General features: G+C 37.9%; 1 protein-coding gene across 1 annotated transcript in view; it reads right to left on the bottom strand.

Moving 5' to 3' along the window:
* Positions 1 to 1,077: 1,077 nt before the first annotated feature.
* Positions 1,078 to 6,000, bottom strand: part of KIF5C (kinesin family member 5C) — a 143,645-nt gene continuing 138,722 nt past the window's right edge. The window contains exon 26 of the mRNA XM_015596693.2: positions 1,078 to 4,727. The gene's annotated coding sequence lies outside the window, so the exon portion shown is untranslated. The remainder of the gene's footprint in view (positions 4,728 to 6,000) is intronic.

Here is a 6,000-nt window from a genome sequence, read left to right as displayed (position 1 = left end):
TATTGAAATTTGCTTTGTTATCAGGTTCCTTCATAGGACTGCTTTCTCATTTTAAGTTAATGGGCTTTGGCCTAAATAGTTATCCACCATGTTTGCAGTTTTACTACTTAAGTCACCTTTAACAATCTGATATCTGGAAACTGCCTCTTCCAAGTTCTTTGGTAAATAACAATTTCAAGAAAGATGGGTAAGATGTCATAAAAGCATATCATTTGCAATGCCCTCAATTCCACTTATAAAATGTTCCTTTGGCATCCATCCTTTCCATTTTTAATTGATTGAAGCACTTTACTGTCTGGCTCTCATGCAACAATAACCAAACCAAGAGTGAGAAAATAAGAGTGTTCTACATACACGATGCCACACGTGGCCATGGGATTCCAGTGACCCAAGGTAGGAAGTCTCCCGGCTAAGAGCAGATTAAAGTAATCCTGTGTTCTGCCATGCATTATTCTCCAAAGACTTCACACTCCAGTGTCCTCACACACGATCTTAGACCTGAACATTAATACTGATAATCAGTAGGTTAACAGGGGCTACAAATATCCCAACCCTTCTCAAGAGATGCCAATAATCTTTCAACATAAACAGATCTCCAATGCATTAGCTGAAGAATGCCAGTGCTCTGAAACATATTGTTAGAATAAGATCCTTTCATGGGCAAGAAGAAATTCAGAAACTCAGGTAAACTCAGTCTACTGAGCTGTTAACTCAATTCTTTAAAAAAAGTTAAGACACTTATTTACATCAGTCGCTATCTTTTCAGTGCCGAAGGAAAGAATGTCAGGTTTCATGGGTTCTTCAGTGAAAAAAAAAAAAAAAAAAAAGTTAAACATAGATATGCAGGCAAAATAAAAGACAAACAGGTCAAGGTTGACTTTGCTCACACTTTGAATTTGAGCTCCAGTTCCCTGAAATGAACTCCTTTGAGGCTGTTAACTCAATTCTTTAAAAAAAGTTAAGACACTTGTTTACATCAGTCGCTATCTTTTCAGAAAATGTCTCATCCTAACACTGGCTTTGAGGACTTAAATGAGAGCACCTTTAGGATGATTCAAATAAGAAAAAACAGAGCAGTCAAAGTTTAATTCGATTTTATTTTCCACTTTTAGTTTTTTTCAAATTATACAACATGCAGTCTGCCAGAGTATCCATACATCTTCATTTTAGAACCTAGAAGATAACCAAAATTTTCCATGGGCCAGGGGAGGGTTACTTGCAGATCTTTTGTTACATGTACTATATTACAGCATTATTACTTGATATAAACTGCCATTCTCCCCCTCAAACCACCAAAACAAGTTTGTCCACAATTTTTTAATGGAAGCTACTGTACAGATACATAAAGCCCAGAAAACACACATCTGCAGTACACACTACATACTTTACAAACTAGACATGAATAATTCTACAGAATGCCCTATTCCCCTTACATCTGCACACAATGAAAAGTATTTGAAACTGATATACAATTTGTAAATGTGTAAGCAGACTTCATGGAGTGGTGTTTCCTTGGCAATGACCTGGCCCTTGTTCCATACTTTTAAAAAGTCTAAACTGTGATGTTAAGTGAAGCCATTGTAGATTAGGATGGTTCTTTCAACTTACTTAAGGGTGAGACAATGAAGTGAATGAAGTAAAATCCTTCCCCTGCCCCCTGCCAATGAAAAACTTCTCCAATGTCATATAGCCAGAATCCAGATGTCATCTGCCCTGCTAAAGAAAATAAAATGCACTTCTAAGAGGGGACTGTTAAGAGCTTTTATTTGCTTTCAGTTATTCCTGTAGGAAAGGAGAACTGGCAGGTCCTCCGTGAGTCCTAGTGATGGTTTAGTCTGGCCTTGGACAGGAATATCATTTCCTTATGTGAATCTGGGGCTTCAAAATACACTACATGCAACATTCTAGTAGATATTTTTATTTCTTCACTTAAATCAATATTTCTATGAATTCTAATTTTCTTAATCATATGATACTCTTTAAGTCTTAATCCACTTACTGTTCTCCCTGCCATCTGCCATCAACAAAAGCATACTGTAGAGTATTTGAAGAGATGATGTGTTTGTACAGAAGTCTCTAGTAACTGACCAAAACACATTTGGCATTAATATATTTTAGTCTCCAAACATAAATCTTGATATCCCAAACAGCATTCCTCTAATTTAACAATTCACTACCCTGCAGTAGATTATTTGTCTAAACCATCTGGTATTCCCTTATAGAATCAAAGAGTAAACTTTCAAGAAGTAGCATGAAATATCAAATTATTCATAGAGAAATACATACACACACATACACACACACACGCACACAGAGTAAAAAGCAGCATCCAACTAAAAATATAACCACAGGCTCAATTCAGAAGGGTGGTTTTTTTACATGTAGAGTCCGAATGTAAAGGAGCAACAGTCTAAAGAAATAAAAATTGCATAAATGTGCCTCTTTAAATAAGTGGCCTACAGACTATATGGTCTTGAAATTAGCTTATTACACAAAGTAATATTTAGGTATCTATCTGAATATACTGTATAAACCATTCTAATAATAATCTGCCTATATATTATCACAGTGAAGGAAAATTAGTTTAGAGGTCCTATAAAGATGAAAGCTAGGTGAACTGACTGGCTGATCAGCAACTAGCAGAATTATCTTTAAGAGACATCAAAGCCAACTTTCTCTGTGAATAAAAGTGAAGTGAATTTTGTGAGTCCCTTGTAGAGATCAAGCAATACGGCAGAACTACAAGTGAATGTTTCTTTTTGAAACATGAAAGGACCGAGCAATTCCTCAGAAGTAGAAAAGGGTACCCAGGGAAAAATTACTTTGGAAAAAATCTAAAATAATCTACTAACGAGAGAGCCAAAAATAAATTACTGACCTTTGTTCAATTTCCAAACACAAAGTAATACAGTTGCATAACAGATAGTAGTGGTATAACAATTAACTGTCAATCCTCTCAAAGACCAACGTTTTAGCTTTTAAAATCAGAGGCAAGGTTATAATCTATGGCTTATGTTATCACCTGATAAGGTTTGTAAAACCTGCCCTACAAGGACCAGACAGTAATATGAGATGAGTACTGGCAACAGCCTAAGAAAACCAAACAGAAGAGTTTTAAAAATGCAAGTGAATGCAAAACTGTCATCTTTACCAAATAAATACTTCAGTAGAATTCATCCTCTTCTCTCCTTACTCTCCCGCCAAAACAAAACACACATAAACAAAGTGCAACATTTAACAAATAAATTAAGTCAAAGCAGCTTTGCTGTGTTAGGGAATTTTATACAAGAAGAGTATGGAAGTCAATTTACAGTCCTTAGTGCTTTATCCTCTTTTTCACTCACACTCACACACGCCCACACAGCCATGAGAAAGCTCAATGTCTCCCCCAGCATACATTTCATTCCAGTGGTGACAGCAGCAGGAACAGTGCCAGCTCACTCATCTTGGGCAGGCACAATGATAGGATGGGTGCTTTCACTGAAATTGGTTTGGTTGTCATTGACTTACCCTTGAATTTGTCAAAACAGTAGCAGCACAGAAGACCAACTTAATTGAATCCTTGTCAGCTTCCCTGAAAACTTTACTACTTGGAAATCCATCATTTTAATATGCACAACTGGAAGTAAAAGTTGATTCAGCTTTAGATTCATGTATTTGAATACAGTAATAGCTAAATATTAAAAAAAAATCCATACTGATTTCTTATTCTAAGATGAAACCTATCTATTTGATGCCAAAGAGAAAACTCAAATAAACAGTCACTAAAATAACAACATATTCATGGCACCATATTCATAGGCACAAAAATTTGTCAATTACTTTCTCCCCAGGGATTCCTCTCTCAACTGCTGGAATGATCCTGGATTTTGGCAGCAATACCCCCTCGAGGCTTAAGATGGTTCCCTAGAGAAAGAAGCCATCTCGATGCCAGCTCCAACAGGATCAGGGAGGAGGGGGGCAGCCCCATTTCCACTCATTCGACTTTGCAGCATTTTCAACACTTCTGAAGGAATGACGTTCTCGCTGGGCTGGCTGAGACTAGTTGCTGCAAGTTAAAAAGCAAGCCGCTCAGAGGTGAATTTTATGATTTTTCACATTTACACAGATGTGTTTGTTTGAATGAACAAATTCTACATTGCTACTGTCAGATTGTTTTTCTGCCTTGAAGAAATTTGCTTTGCATTTTAACGGGTGCCATACTAAAAGGTATATTTTACAGATCCAAAGATGTGACCAGGGTATTCAAAATGCTTCCTTGGAGTAATTTGTTTCGGAAAAGTGTTCAGAATGAAAATTTTGAACCCTATAGCAGCACTTTTTTTGTTCCCTAAAAATATAAAGTAATGTGTTTATTTTACAGGAAACCAGACAGTTGCGGCAGCATGATCACGGTCTGTCAGGGCGTTTGCTGGGACAGTGCCCAGAAAGAGGCTCCAGGGACCGCCCAGAGACCACCCAAAGCCCCGAGGCCGAGTCCACAGCAATGGTTTCCAGGAGTAAGTAGATCTTCTGTAATCATCCCCTTCAGGTTTCTCAGGAAGAGAAAAGTCCAAGCACACATCTGTACACAGAAATTCTACACAGCTCAAGTACCTGAAACTGGTGTACTGCAGATGGCTGGGGTAAGCAAGTGTAAAAGAAAACGGAAATTGTGTAGGAGGGAAAAAAAAATAAAGGGAGTGGTGATTAATGTAGTCCTTGACATGCTACATGGAGAGTCGTATCTGTCAAAAGAGAACCGGAGAACACAGGCATTAGAGAACGCAATGGAAAATCACTCCTCAGAAAAAAAGGTTGTTTTAATTCTAGATATTTAAGATGGGAGCTGTCCAATAGAAACGCCATGCAAGCCACATAATTTTAAATTTTAAGTGGCTACATTAAAAAGTGAAAAATAAACAGATAAAGTTAATTTTAATAATATATTCAATTTAACCCAATATATTCAAGATATTATCATTTTAACATGGAATCAGCAGTACATGCTGAGATATTTTACGTTACAATATTACTGAGACATTTCACAGTCCTTTTTCCAGTGTTTGCAATCTGGTGTATATTTACACTTTCAGCACATCTCAACTTGGACATTCCAAGTGCTCAGCAGTCACATGTGCCTAGTGATTGGACAGCATGACCTCCTACTAATTGTTTTTGCTTTAAGTGTTTAGCCCTGACAACAATCTCTTCCAAAAGTCAACATCTATTGAAACTATAGATACTCAGAGAAACATGACGCATTTTCTCATTCCTAAGGGGAAGTCGAACACCGTTTCTCAATTGCCAGCACTCTGGACACCAAGGTGGTTTAGAGACAACCCCTGACCCGAGCTTTCTCTCCAGGAAAGAGGTTCCCAGTACCAAAAGGTATGTTTCACCTGCACGGGGTGATGGAAGTTACTCAGTAGAGTGTCCCCTTTGATTTTACTCCACTTCCCACCAGGTGTTCATCTGATCACAGTCAGGTCTCCAGGATGAAAGTCTGAACTAGTCCAGACTCAGAGGCCACCCTTTGAACCAATCCAATAAACTCAGCTGTCAGGAAGAAAATAAAAAGTTCAGCTTCCTCATACCAGCTGGATGCCCTAGGATTGACTGTGATCTTGCCTATGGGTTGTGTGCAGAGCTCGTAGTGCTTGTGGGGCGGGGGGCAGACGACAAGAGGTGGGGTAGAGCTTCAACCTTGAGAAGACTAGGAAAATTGCCCAGGACAGGAAATATGACAGACACTAAGAAAAAACCTAACTGTTCATTTGATTTTATAAAGAACTCCATAGCCCGACACAGTACTTTTCTGTTTTTGCCTCCAGAAGGCTTGTATCCAAATTGAGTGCTCAACTGTGGTAAATATCTTAGATTCTAGCTACAATGCCCTCTCCCTAATTTTCTCTCTTTACTCTCCTGATTTATGAGTTATAATAATGTAAGCAACCTCACATTTTATATAAATAAGCAGGATGTAAATTATAAACAGAAAAAATCAGGATGTGGAAAAGC

The sequence above is a fragment of the Pteropus alecto genome, unplaced genomic scaffold (genome assembly GCF_000325575.1).
Source record: "Pteropus alecto unplaced genomic scaffold, ASM32557v1 scaffold3, whole genome shotgun sequence".
Classification (NCBI taxonomy): Eukaryota; Metazoa; Chordata; class Mammalia; order Chiroptera; family Pteropodidae; genus Pteropus; species Pteropus alecto.
This window is presented reverse-complemented; position numbering and strand designations above follow the sequence as displayed.